The sequence below is a fragment of the Scyliorhinus torazame genome, chromosome 7 (assembly GCF_047496885.1).
Source record: "Scyliorhinus torazame isolate Kashiwa2021f chromosome 7, sScyTor2.1, whole genome shotgun sequence".
Lineage (NCBI taxonomy): Eukaryota > Metazoa > Chordata > Chondrichthyes > Carcharhiniformes > Scyliorhinidae > Scyliorhinus > Scyliorhinus torazame.
In genome coordinates this window covers 138,189,275-138,204,367 of record NC_092713.1, presented here as the reverse complement: position 1 = coordinate 138,204,367, position 15,093 = coordinate 138,189,275, and positions in this window count along the sequence as shown.

Here is a 15,093-nt window from a genome sequence, read left to right as displayed (position 1 = left end):
CACAAGATTCCATTGCGATATTTGAAGAAAAGCAAAGGAAATCTCCCCCCTCTCCTCGCCAGTGTCTGGCCAACATTCAGCCCTCAAGTAAAAAAAGAAACTGGATGGTTCAGTCATTATCCTGTTGTTATTTGTGGGAGCTTGAAAATGGGTTGCTGTGTTTTCTTACATTAAAACAGTTACAGTTTGTTCCAAATCACAGTCTCCATGCTGTGATTGGGAACTGAATGGAAACTGAGTGCTTGTCATTGCTCACCCAATATCAGTACAGATCTTAGGCTGGATTCTCCACACCCTGACGCCAAAATCGCGTTCGGCGACAGGGCAGAGAATCCATTTTCGCACACAAAATCAGGACTGGCGTCTGTTTCGCAATTCTCCGCGCCCCCGAAAATCGGTGTACTCATGGAGTACGCCACACCTAGTATCCACCGATTCAGGCCATTGCCTGAGGCTCGCCCCGTGATTCTCCGACCGGCCGAATTCCCGACGGCGTGGACCACTCATGGTTCCACTGACTGGGATCCTCGCGTGGCGGCTGTGGATTAAGTCCAGTGCTGCCACAGTCGGGAGAGGGCCAATCGGAGGTCAGGAGGGGCTTCATTCCAGACTGGGATTATGTGTACGGGCAGTCCAGGGCGCGCAAGCGGGCGATGCGGGGCACTGCTTTGCCCGTCCAAGGCCGCGGGCTGAGTCCACCATGGAATACGGCGCTGCCGCTGAAGGCCGCAGCTGTGCGCATGAAGGCCGGCAGTGCGGGGCGCCGTATCGGCAGCCAGAGCTGCGAGGTCTATGACAGCTGCCTGCTAGCCCCCTGCAAGACGGTGAATCAGTGGCTTTTTGACGCTGTCATGATATTCAAACACACATCACAACACACACATCATGATAGACAGACCAACAGACCAATTAGCACACATAACACGACAGCCAATCACAGACAAGAGCAGACACAGTATAAGACAAGAAACACGACACCTCCTGGGCAGTCCATCTGGAGACAGGACAAGGCCAGGACCTCATTAACAAGACACTCACATAGTCACCACGTGCTGAGTACCAAGTCAGATGTGTAAATAACTAGTTGGAATAAAACTGCGTTGTACCAATCGCAACCGTGTTGGTTCGTCTGTACCTCAGAGCACCCAACACCACATGGTACCAGTGAGTGAATCGATACTTACCGGCAAATCTGCCATCCTGAGCCATGGACACCCACAACAAACCGCAGCCGTTGCAAGTCGCTGGGAAATTGGGCACCAATTGGAAGCTCTTCAAGCAGCGATTCGAACTGTTCATGCGAGCCAACGAAAAACAGGGCGTCTCGGACGAAACAAAGATTGCCATGCTCCTCACTACCGCAGGTCAGCACGCCATCGATGTAGACAACTCCTTGGTGTTCGCGGAAGGCGAGAACAAATCTAAATATGACACGGTCCTCCTCAAGCTCGACCAGCACTTCAACGTTGAGGTCAATGAAAGCTTTGAGAGGTATATCTTTCAGCAGCGCCTACAAGGTAAGGATGAGCTCTTTCAGTCCTTCCTGACGCACCTCCGCATACTCGCGCAATCCTGCGGTTATGGCACCACCTCAGAGTCCATGATCCGGGACCAGATTGTTTTTGGCGTTGCCTCCAGTGGCCTACGCCAGCAGCTTCTAAAAATTAAAGGCCTGACCTTAGCATCTGCAGTTGAAGCCTGTGTCCTGCATGAAAATGCGACCAGCCGCTATGCCCAATTTCAGGCGACCGAATCGGCACGGAGGGGGTCCCAAGCGATCGAATCGGCAAGCCAGGCAGCCCACGAGGCCGAACGCATCCAGGCAATCGAGTTTCTCCCGGCCCGCGGCCCGGACGAGGGCGGCCGTTTCGCGCGCTTTTTGAGGCCTCCCGCGTTTGTGCGTGCCAAAACCTACGGCAACACTGAGAGACGTGCTGCGCAGGCGTGCCCGACGCAAGACCGAACTGCGCATGCACAGTGGCGTAACGAACGCCATGACGTCATGACGTGCGGCAACTGTGGAGCTGCACATTTAAAAGGGCAATGTCCTGCAAAAACCCGACAATGCCTACGCTGTGGCAAGATGGGCCACTACGCTGCCTACTGTCGAGCGGCTCAACCTGTGGATCTTCCACATCTCCAACAACCTCGCAGACACGTGCAGACCATCCAGCCTCCACATCACGACATCCAAACCGACGACACAGATGACCAAGACGCCTTCCGGGTTGCGGTCATTGATGTGAACCGGGTCAACACCATCAATCCGGCCGATGAATGGAGTGCCACCCTGACGGTCAACCAATCGCCGATCACTTTCCGCCCGGACACTGGCACCTCCGCCAACCTCATAGCATGGTCAGCATTCTATGCCATGAAGGTCAGACCACCAATCCAGCCATCCCGGTGCAAGATGGTCGACTACAACGGGAACGTTATCCCGGCCATGGGATCCTGCCAGCTCCAGGTGCCACACAAAACACACACGGCCACACTCTCGTTCGAGATAGTTGGCTCATCGAAGGACTCCCTGCTGGGCGCACAGGCATGTAAGGCTCTCCACCTTGTGCAACGAATTCTCTCTCTCTCTCTAGACGGCACGTCTGACTTCCCGGATGCAGAGTTCAACGCACAGCTCCAATCGCTCCTTGCCCACAACCAGGAGGCATTCGAAGGCATGGGAACACTGCCATACACCTACCAAATTCGCCTCAAACCGGACGCCATCCCGGTCGTTCACGCACCTCGCAGGGTTCCTGCGGCACTTAAAGACCGCCTCAAGCTGCAGCTGCAGGATCTCCAGGACCAAGGGGTCCTATCCAGGGTCACGGAGCCCACGCCATGGGTAGCTCCATGGTGTGTGTCAAGAAGCCCTCTGGCGAGCTCCGCATCTGTATAGACCCCAAAGACCTCAATAATAACATTATGCAGGAACATTATCCCATACCCAAACGGGAGGAGATCACCAGTGAACTGGCCCAAGCGAAGATATTCACGAAACTGGATGCTTCGAAAGAATTTTGGCAGATCCAACTGGACCCGTCCAGCCGAAAGCTATGTACCTTCAACACCCCTTTCGGCAGATTCTGCTACAACCGGATGCCATTTGGCATCATCATCTCAGCATCCGAGGTCTTCCATAGAATCATGGAGCAGATGATGGAAGGCATCGAAGGGGTGCGCGTATATGTGGATGATGTCATCATCTGGTCCACCACACCGCAGGAGCACATACATCGTCTCCAACGCGTTTTTGCCCGCATACGGGAAAACGGCCTGCGCCTCAACCAAGCCAAGTGCGCCTTTGGTCAGACCGAATTGAAGTTCCTGGGGGACCATATCTCCCGGTCAGGGGTCCGTCCGGATGCAGACAAGGTGAGCGCCATCACAGCCATGCCGCAGCCGGCCAACAAGAAGGCTGTCCTACGCTTCCTTGGCATGGTCAACGTCCTAGGGAAATTCATTCCCAACCTTGCCTCCCACACAACGACTCCGCGCCACCTCGTCAAAAAATCTACAGAGTTCCAGTGGCAACACACACACCAGCTGGAATGGGAGGAGCTCAAACGCAAACTCACCACGGCACCAGTGTTGGCGTTCTTCGACGCGTCTCGTCCCACCAAAATCTCAACTGATGCCAGCCAATCCGGCATTGGAGCAGTGCTCCTGTAGAGGGATGACACGTCGTCATGAGCCCCGGTTGCCTATGCATCGCGGGCCATGACCCCCATAGAGCAGCGCTACGCGCAAATCGAAAAAGAATGCCTGGGCTTGCTAACCGGTTTAGACAAGTTCCACGATTACGTCTATGGTCTTCCACGGTTCACGGTCGAAACTGACCACTGCCCCCTGGTCAGCATAATAAACAAGGACCTGAACGAGATGACCCCTCGCCTCCAGCGCATCCTACTTAAACTCAGGAGGTACGACTTCCAACTGGTCTACACTCCAGGGAAGGACCTCATCGTGGCGGATGCCCTATCCAGAGCAGTGAGCACGCCGCCAGATGCAGAGGGGTTCGTATGTCAGGTCGAGGCACAGGTGGCCTTGACAGCGGCAAATCTGCCGGCTGACGACTCCAGTCTGGCCCGCATCCGCCGAGAGACAGCGGCCGACCCCCTTTTACAGCGAGTGATGCGCCGCATGACGGGAGGATGGCTCAAAGGGCAGTGCCCGCAGTTCTATAATGTATGAGACGACCTAGCCATCATTGATGGGATCCTTCTGAAGCTGGACCGGATTGTGATTCCGCACAGTATGCGCCAGCTGGTTCTCGATCAAATACACAAAGGCCACTTGGGGGTCGAGAAGTGCAGACGGAGGGCCCGAGAGGCGGTATACTGGCCGGGCATCAGTGACGATATTGCCAACATGGTGCTCAACTGTACAACCTGCCAAAGGTTTCAGACGGCGCAACCTCCTGAGACGCTTCTGTCCCATGAACTGGTGACGTCCCCCTGGGCGAAAGTGGTTGTCGACCTATTTCACGCGCTTGGCATGGACTATGTTATCATAGTGGACTACTTCTCCAATTACCCAGAAGTCATACGCCTGCACGATCTGACGTCGTCTGCTGTCATCAGGGCCTGCAAAGACACCTTTGCTCGCAACGGCATTCCGATGACTGTCATGTCGGACAATGGGCCCTGTTTTGCCAGCCATGAATGGTCGTCCTTTGCAGCCTCGTATGGCTTCACACACGTGACGTCCGGCCCTCTGCATCCCGAGTCCAATGGAAAAGCAGAGAAGGGCGTTCACATTGCCAAGCGGCTCCTCTGCGAGGCTGCTGCTGCCGGATCGGACTTCTACCTCGCCCTGCTGGCCTATCGCCCGGCCCCACTAGCCACGGGTCTCTCGCCAGCACAGCTGCTGATGGGTCGCGCCCTCAGAACCACTGTGCCTTCCATCCTGGCACCAACAATAGACCATGCTCCGGTACTGCATAGGATGCAACTGCAGCACGATCGCCAGAAGAGATCGTACGACACAAGGGCAACTGATCTTCCCTCCCTGGCCCCTGGAGACAACGTCTGCATTCACCTACCAGACGGTGGCTGGTCAGCACCTGCTGAAGTTCTCCGACGCGTGGCTCCCCGCTCGTTCCTGGTATGCATGCCGGATGGATCCGTGCGTAGGCACAATCGGCGAGCCCTTCGCCTACTTCCACGCTCGCAACGGAACCATACACAGACGCCGTGTCCTCCACTGGTTCCTTATAGCGAATTCGTGGAGCTGCCATATACCATGCCCCTTCTGTCACCGCCCGTGGCCAGACTCGCACCTCAGCCGGTGGTTCTCGACCCACCCTTGAGGCGGTCAACCCGAATTCGTCGCCCACCTACTAGTCTGGACTTATGAGACTGTTCACACGTCAAATTTTAGCAACTACTGTATTGTAACATGTCACTGTTTTATCGTTCCAGGCCTCGTTTGATCGGTCCATATTTCAACGTTCTTCTTCTTTTGTTATGGTACAACCTCGTTAGCATGTCACACCTGACATCGCCCCTTGTATATAGTTACGCCACATGTACATGCTGTAAATATCACGCACACACACCTTTAGCTGCACTCAGGACACATTTATATTTATAACCACGTAGGCACATAATCTTGTAAAAAAGGGGGGATGTCATGATATTCAAACACACACCACAACACGCACATCATGATAGACAGACCAACAGACCAATTAGCACACATAACACGACAGCCAATCACAGACAAGAGCAGACACAGTATAAGACAAGAAATACGACACCTCCTGGGCAGTCCATCTGGAGACAGGACAAGGTCAGGACCTCATTAACAAGACACTCACACTGTCACCACATGCTGAGTACCAAGTCAGATGTTTAAATAACTAGTTGGAATAAAACTGCGTTGTACCAATCGCAACCGTGTTGGTTCGTCTGTACCTCAGAGCACCCAACACCACAGACGCCAGTTTTCCTTGCGTAAAAGACCACAGTTTTCACCACGGCATGGGGATTTAGTCCCAGAAATGGAGAGTCCAGCCCCTTATTATAGATGCTGCATTTTGGACTGCTATTCATGAGTTTATGGAGAAAGTACACTCCAGTTTGAAGAGGTATTCCGTACTTTAAACTTATCCCTATTTTTCAACAAAAAGTAGTAGATAGTGTAACGTTCACCCCAGGCAGAGTTTATGGGAGCAGTAGGCCAATGATTTCAGCTGTGCTTTAATGAAAATCATGGTCGACTTAAACACCAGAGACTAATCTGACAGCCCAGTGTCCCAAAGACCCACACTTGACCCCTCTGTTCTTGCAAACTGCCATCCAATGTATTTAATTGCCCATAAAATGCTTTGGGATGTCCCGTGGACATGCAAAGTGCGATGGAAACACCTTTTCTCTTCTTCTTTTCTTTTTCTTTTCCTCTTTCTTCAGCTAAAACAGTCTGACACCATTTCAGTTAGAATTTAAATTCCAGGCTAAGGTTTGCTGTATTCCGCTTTACGTTGCGTCCCAATGTTTAAAAACTAAAGAATAACAATCTCGAGTTCTTTCCCTTTTCAAGGATGGAGAAAAATCTAATGCTGGTTTTCTGCATGTGGGACACCGTGGGCGAAATTCTCCGTTATCGGCGCAAAGTCCACCGACCAGCGGCAAAAACGGCGCAAATCCCACCTGCATCACGCCGCCAAAAACGTTGCAAAGCCTCCGGCCCGGAATGGGCTAGCAGCGACGTGACGCTATCCGCGCTGGCTCACGTGGTTCACGCCGTGCGTGACGGCTCATTAAGGACGCGCTGCTCCCCCCACCCGACCAGAACATCCGACCGGATGGCCGCCCGCCGCTCAACCCCAAGGTTCCAGTCTCGTGACATTGAGGCGCTCCTGGACGCAGTGGAGCAGAGGAGGGAGGCCCTGTATCCCGGGCACGGCCGCAGAGTTGCCCCACGCCACAGCTGGTGTCTGTGGAGGGAGGTGGCAGAGGCCATCACCGCTGTGGCCCTGACACCACGGACAGGCACCCAGTGCCACAAGAAGGTGAACAACCTCGTCAGAGCAGCCAAGGTGAGCCTCCGCCACCCTGCCCGATATCCATATCCCCCATATCCCCCCTCCCCCATACCCCCATATCCCCCCTCCCCCATATCCCCCATATCCCCCCTCCCCCATATCCCCACTCCCCCATATCCCCCCTCCCCATATCCCCCATATCCCCCCTCCCCCATATCCCCCCTCCCCCATATCCCCCTCCCCATATCCCGCCTCCCCCATATCCCCCCTCCCCATATCGCCCATATCCCGCCTCCCCCATATCCCCCATATCCCCCCTCCCCCATATCCCCCCTCCCCATATCCCCCATATCCCCCCTCCCCCATATCCCACGTCCCCCATATCCCCCATATCTCCCTCCCCCATATCCCCCTCCCCCATATCCGCCTTCCACCATTTCCCCAAGTGAATCCAGCCCTAACCTTAACCTCTTCAATACACGCGCAACCGATGGTGTGCATTCATATACCTGTCTAACACTGTTGCCTTTTACCCCTGCCACCCCGCCCCCCCACAGGAGAAACACGCACACAACACCAGGGAGCATGTGAGGACTGGAGGAGGCCCCGCTGATGAGAGGCCACTGACCGTACGTGAGGAAAGGGCCCTGGAACTGGCTGGCGGACCTGAGGACCGGGAGGTTGCTGATGCAGAGGTCGGGGGCCCACCAGCAAGTGAGCCACCGACAGCCTGTCCCCATATCCCCCCTCCCCCATATCACCTGATCACTGCCTGTGTGTCTAACCATGCATGCTTCATTGTGTATCGCAGGAGCAAACATCGAGGCACCCATCCCCGCAGATGCAGACCGCCCGCATGATGCCCCTCGGAGACCACGGGGGACGGAGAGACCCGGACCCTTTGGCATGCGACGCCCGCAGGATGCCCCTTGGAGACCACTGGAGATGGAGAGACCCGGACCCTCTGGCATGCGACACCCGCAGGATGCCCCTTGGAGACCACTGGAGATGGAGAGACCCGGACCCTCTGGCATGCGACGCTCGCCGGATGCCCCTTGGAGACCACTGGAGATGGAGAGACCCGGACCCTCTGGCATGCGACGCCCGCACGATGTCCCTCGGAGACCACTGGAGATGGAGAGACCTGGAGCAACAGGGAGACGACGCCCCAACTCGTGAGGGTGCAACGACGCAGGCGTGTGCCACCCAGCGACGAGAGGGGCAGCCACAGGCCCCCGTCACAGCCGAGCCACGAAACCACTACACAGGACACCACTACCCAGGACACCACTACCCAGGACACCCCTACCCAGGACACCACTGACCAGGAAACTGAAATACAGGACAGTGACACAGATTGGATGGGCGGAGACGAACTGCCACCCCAAAGTGCCATGGACTCAGAGTGGGACGATGCGCACGACACAACGCTACTGCTGTCACCAACACCCTCCACCATCGCAGAAACACTCACCTCGGTTGGGCACTTTAGTGATGAGGCGTCTGGTACACTCACTGGTGCGCATAACACAGCCGTCCCGGTACAGCAGGTGGAGGTAGGAGCAGCAGAGGGGCCGGGCGGTCGGAGGGCAGCCCAGCCCAAGCGAACATCTGCCGCCCAGATGGAACCCGGGTTCCTGGAGTTACCACACCCACCCATAGATCCGATGCAACCACCGAAGAGGGTGACGGCCGGCTTGCGGCGGCTGCAGTCGCAGGTGGAGGAGTCCACCCGCGTCCAGGAGCTGGGAGTGGTGCCGGTCATGCGTGCCGCCCAGGCCGACACTGCACGGGTGGCGTCCGCGGTGGAGGCAATGGGTGCGACGGTGTCAGACATGGGGAACGGTTTGCGAGGCCTGGGGCTTTCCGTGCAGGCGGCGTCTGTGGCCCAGGACATGGCTGCCCTCTCACAGGAGGCCATGAGCCAGCGCCAGCGGCAGATGGCAGAGGCGCTCAACGCCATGGCCCAGTCTCAGCAGGCCATGGCCCAGTCTCTGAATGCCATGGCCCAGTCTCAACAGTCCATCGCCCAGTCTCTGCAGGCCATGGCCCAGACTCAGCAGGCCATCGCTGAGGGCATCGGCGCCATTGCCCATGTGCGAGCCGGCGTCGCACAGTCACAGACAGGGTTTGCCAATCCCCTGAGCTCCATGGCTGCAAACCCCTGTCGATACCAGCACGGGCCTCCAGGACTGGCAGCGCCAGATGTCGGGAGGGCGTCGGATGGCCAGTCCGTTCGCATCCCCCACCCATGTAGAGGCCTGGGGGCCATCGGTCACCCTGAGGGAGGAGGAGGTGCTGTGGTCCGTCCCGGGACCCCCAGTAGGGGAGGTCCCGGAACACCGCAACACCTCGGACTCCCCCCCTTCCATCCCAGGTGCATCAGGTGGGCAACGGGCAGGACAGGCTGGCAGCTCGCCATCCCAGTCGCCCGGGCCGCAGCCTGGCCCATCTAGGCCAGGACGTCCCAGGAAACGGCTGCCAAAGGGATCCCGTGTCAGAGGGCAGGAATCACAGGAGTCAACCTCCAGTTCTGCTGTACCATCTGGGGAACCACGTAGATGTAGTCATAGACAATTAGACACTGAGTAAGTTGGCACGGGTGCAGGGCACAGATGGGTTTTAGGGGCTAGGGCACGTGCATGAACTCCGTTCGTTATTAAAGTCAATGTTACACCTTCAGAAGCTGCCTTTGTGCTCTGTCCAAAGCGTGCGGGGGTGTCATGTACGTTGAGCAAAATTGTGTGTGTGTGAGGGGTGGTCTTACCTCAGCCCCAGGTGAGTCTGCCCCCTTCCCCCTGGGCCGCCATCAACATCCCCCCGGGCAGAGGACGGGACCGTGCGCTGCAGTGTCACAGCCGCATGCAGGGATGGTCCGGGTGGATGCTGGTACTGTGGCCATGGGTCAGACATAGTCCAACGATGTGGAGCCAGGAACTCATCGCAGAGTGGGTTGTCATCATCCTCCATGGCCTGCAATAGACACGCGTCCACCCGCAACTGTGTGAGCCCGGCCGTTGTGCCGCAGGTGGATCGGCAATGGGGGGGTGGTGTGCATGCGGGTGGGGTGGGTGGGTTTGGGGAGGGGGGTGAGGGTGCTGGGTGGGTGGATGGGTGGGGGGTGTGGGTGGTCGGCTGTTGCCATGGTGTGCGGTCTGTGGCCATACTACCCGATTCCCACGCCTATCTAGTAAGTGAAGCGGGTGGCTGTCAGCCTGTCCCATGCCCGCTGGCCCAGCCGGTAACGGTGGACAGCCACCCGCCCATGTCTAGCCCGTCTACCCTGACCATTGCCCCCAACCCCCTCATCTTGGAGGACTGCGCCTCTTCCTGCTGCTCCTCCACTCCGCCCTCCTCTGCCTGCGGCACATCGCCCCTTTGCTGGGCTATATTGTGCAGGACGTAGCACACCACAATGATGCAGCCGACCCTATCTGACCGATACTGGAGGGCGCCCCCAGATAGGTCAGGCACCTGAAACGCATCTTCAGCACACCAAAGCACCTCTCTATCACTCCCCTTGTCGCTACATGGGCATCATTGTAGTGGTTCTCCGCCTCATTGCGTGGCCTCCGTACAGGCGTCATCAGCCACGATCGCAATGGGTAGCCCCTGTCGCCCAGCAACCAGCCCCTAAGCCGGGGATGGCGTCGCTCGTACATGCCGGTGATGTATGACCGCGACAACACGTATGAGTCGTGTACACTGCCCGGGTAACGGGCGCAGACGTGCAGGATCATCATGCGGTGGTCGCAGACCACCTGTATGTTCATCGAATAGGTCCCCTTCCTATTGGTGAACACGGCCCTGTTATCTGCAGGTGGCCGCACGACGACGTGCATCCCATCAATCGCGCCCTGGACCATGGGGAACCCGGCAACGGCAGAGAAGCCCACGGCCCGGGCATCTTGGCTGGCCCGGTCCACAGGGAAGTGGATGTAGCGGTGCGCCATGGCATATAGGGCGTCTGTCACTGCCCGGATGCACCGGTGCACCGATGTCTGCGATATGCCGGACAGGTCCCCACTCGGTGCCTGGAATGACCCCGTTGCATAAAAGTTCAGGGCCACCGTAACCTTGACGGACACGGGGAGAGGGTGTCCCCCGCTAGTGCCACGCGGTGACAGGTGCGCCAGCAGGTGGCAGATGTGTGCCTCGGTTTCCCGGCTCATCCGGAGTCTCCTCCTGCATTCCCGGTCCGTGAGGTCCTGGTATGACTGCCGGGGCCGGTACACACGGGGCGCCCTCGGGTGCCTCCGTTGCCGTGGGGCAGCGACGTCCTCCTCCCCCTCCTCGTCCTGTCGGTCAGGTGTCCCTCCAGCCTGGGCGGCTGCCGCCTGTCCCTCTGCGGCAGCCTGCGCCGCCTCTCTGGCACGCTCCTCCTCCTCCTCCCCATCCAGGGCAACATGGACATTAGCAGCTGCCGCCACGGCGGCCAACATCGCTGGCTGATCGGAAAACATGACGGCCTGGTTGGGGGGGGAGGGGAATGACGGCATGTCATCATAGCCCATACCCCTCCTCCCCCCACCAGGTGGCATGGACCGCATGGGTCCGACTGTTGGAGGCTGGTACCTGGCCAGGTGGACCAACTCACTTGTCCCCCCCCCCCACGTCCCTCCCCGGCACGGATCCCATCCTCCTCGCCGGCACGGAACCCCCCCCATCCCCCTCCCTGGCACGGACCCCATCCTCCTCCCCGGCACGGACCCCTAACCCCCATCCCCCTCCCCGGCACGGACCCCATCCCCCTCCCCGGCACGGACCCCATCCCCCTCCCCGGCACGGACCCCATCCTCCTCCCCGGCACGGACCCCCCCCCATCCCCCTCCCCGGCACGGACCCCATCCCCCTCCCCGGCACGTTCCCCATCCTCGACCCCGGCACGGACCCCCCCCCATCCGCCTCCCAGGCACGGACCCCATCCCCCTCCCCGGCACGGACCCCATCCCCCTCCCCGGCACGGACCCCATCCCCCTCCCCGGCACGGACCCCATCCTCCTCCCCGGCACTCACCCCCACTCCCGGCACTCCCCCGGAGCCCAGCCCACTCTAACCACCCCCCACCCGCCGCACACACACACACAAAACCCTACACACACCATCGCCACGCCATCGCCTCTCCAGTGGCCAACCCCCCAGGCCGTCACCCACCTCCACGCTGGTTGGCGTAAACCTTGAGCACTAGTTGACGCCGATTGAAAGGTGGTTTGATTTACGCCGACGTGACCCGTCATCACGTCGGCGGCACTTCGGCCCATCCGGACGGGAGAATATCGGCAGTCCCGAAATCCATTGCCTTGCGCCCACCCGTGCCATTCTCCGGGGAGTGCGGCGCCATTGACGCCCCGCCGACTTTTCTCCCTTCGGAGACTTCGGCGTGCGGCGGGAGCGGAATTCACGGCAGCCAACGGCCATTCTCCGACCCGCTGGGGGGGTCGGAGAATCTCGCCCCGTATATCGAGAGGGATCTTCCAGCTCCGCCCACCGCTGGTATCATACGGCTCCGCCGGCAGTCAATGGACATTTGGCTGGCCGGTGTAACCCCCTCACAGTGGGTTCTGCTTGGGCGGTGCTGGAAAATCGAGGCCATTGGCTATTCAGCTGTGATCCCACATAAATAGGAGGCGGAACCAGATAAGCATTCTACTCACCACTTGTTCCACTGCACTTGTGAAAATGTCAAAACAAGGCATATTTATGTTCTGAATTCGATATTGGAAAAAAGTAAAAGGTTTAGTCCTGAGAACTTACAACAGCAGTTTTATTTGGCCAGGGTGGGCATGAGGAGATTCAGATGGCACCTGAGAGGGAGGTTTAACCTAAACAGATCCTATTGGGCAGTGAAGCACTGCCTACACGACCCCCCCCAATTTTGCATATGTGATAAAACCAACATCCCCAATCCTGGGAGGTTTCTGCTTGGCCAACTAGACTAAAATTACCCCTAAATTTGAAATGTTTCCACTTGAAAAGCTGCAAATGTCCCAACAATTGGGGGTGGGAGAGTGAGGGGGACGTGGAAAGTCCACAAACAAAAATAAAACCCTAAAAAGGAGGTGAAGAATGAGGGAGGTTGACAGGTTGTGGGAGTTGGGAAATGATGCCACTGGCTCTGGGTGGAACATTACTTATGGATTGAGGGGGAGTGTTGTATGGGGGAGCATGCACACCCATCCATTGGTTCATAGACAGGCAACTGGTGTAGGACCACAATTTAAATATGTGAACGAGGCTGTCGTACATTTTGGGAGGAGTTGTTAGCCAGCCATTTTGAGGTTCACTCAAAATCGAGTCAGCTGGGTGGGCCTCGAGGTGCGAAGTGGATTCTTGTGTTAATTTTTCCTTATAACACCCCCCCCCCCCCCCCCCCCGTTTCTTCAACCTGATTAAGATGGCAGGCAGACAAAAAAGAAATCATTCTTTCAGTTTCTTTCATCGCTACCTGCAGTGCACAAACGAAAACAAAAACTAAAATAAAACTAATCTACTTTGGGTAGTCAGAAGCCTTGAAGACAACTTTAGCGCTTGTTAAAAGCAGGGAGGAGAAATTTTTTTTTTTTGTGAACATAGCACAGTGCAGGATCCTTCAGCTGCAGAAGATCAGCACACCGAGATTGTCTACAAAAATAGCAGTCATAGATCTGCGCCAGACAGCAGTGGTTTCGCGAACAACAAGAAGTACCATTAGTTTTCTGTTTTATCTCATCTTAGATATGGTACGTAGATGGTACAATCTGATATCGTAATATTTCAGTACAAATAAGCAATGATGAAGTAATTTAAACAATAAACACATCCACTTTTCTCAGACTTGCAGAAGCTGAAGAGCTGAATCGCACTGAAGCAAGAAACTTGGACACATCGCAGTTCTCTCATTATCACTGGGACAAAATGCTGGAACCCACCTCCCACCATCCGCAACAGCGCTGTAGAAGTACCTTCACTACAAGGACTGCTGAAGGCAACTCGCTGCATCCTTCTCAAGAGTAATTAGATAAGTGCAATTTGCTGCCCTTAATTTGCTGTCAAAGCCTGCATATCTTGAAAATGAATCAGATAAAATGGTTTAGCTGATCCTGATCATAAAATTAAGGCTCAGAAGCTGGAACAAACTTATATGGTTACAACTGCAATAGGCAAGGTAGCCTTCAAGTGATCTCAGGACAGCTGGTTACTCAAATCCATGCTACGCCAGTCACGGTCAAGGAACCCAATAGCCTTTGCTGGAGATTATCAAAAAATAGCTGGGAGGGAAATCCAAATCATTTGCTTGAAAGATAAAATACTCAGTAAGAACAAAAAACCGCACCAGACCATACGTCTCGAACATTGTCATAATTTCCTATCCCTATATGTCTCCAGAAAGTAGAAAAGGCCATTGTTATCTTCCGAACAGACAAATTCCAGCCCACACACCTACACAATGCAATCATAAACTTAGCCTTCAATATAAAGTTTAGCACTAATATTTTCCTAACTCTAATGCTAATAAAACAACATAAATTAAAACAAAATGAGCTAGATAAATGTTGCAATATGAATTATACTTTCCGATCAAGACTCAAAAATATGACGTTCACTTGTATTAAAATGAAAACAAGCCCGCACATGCCCACTTCAATTTGCCAATTGGTAATCCGGATACAATCACAATTAATCTGACAGTAATTTCCTACTTAGTGGCTCGCCTTAATGGCCACCGCTAGGGCTTGGGAAGTGGCCTCGACACCACCAATCCCGACATTTTCCTTCAGAACATCCATTCACTCACAACAAGGACGTTTGCTGTCCATCATCCTATCATGGCCGATCATATTGATTTCCTGAGTTGATTTATTTCTCCACATTCATTAGTTTTCCAGAACTGGGGCGAGATTCTCCGACCCCCCAGCGGGTCGGAGAATGGCCGTTGGCCGCCGTGAATTCCGACCCCGCCGCCCGCCGAAGTCTCCAAAGGGAGAAAAGTCGGCGGGGCATCAATGGCGCCGCACACCCCGGAGAATGGCACGTGTGGGCGCAAGGCAATGGATTTTGGGGCTGCCGATATCCTCCCATCCGGATGGGCCGAAGTCCCGCCGACGTGATGGCGGGTCACGTCGGCG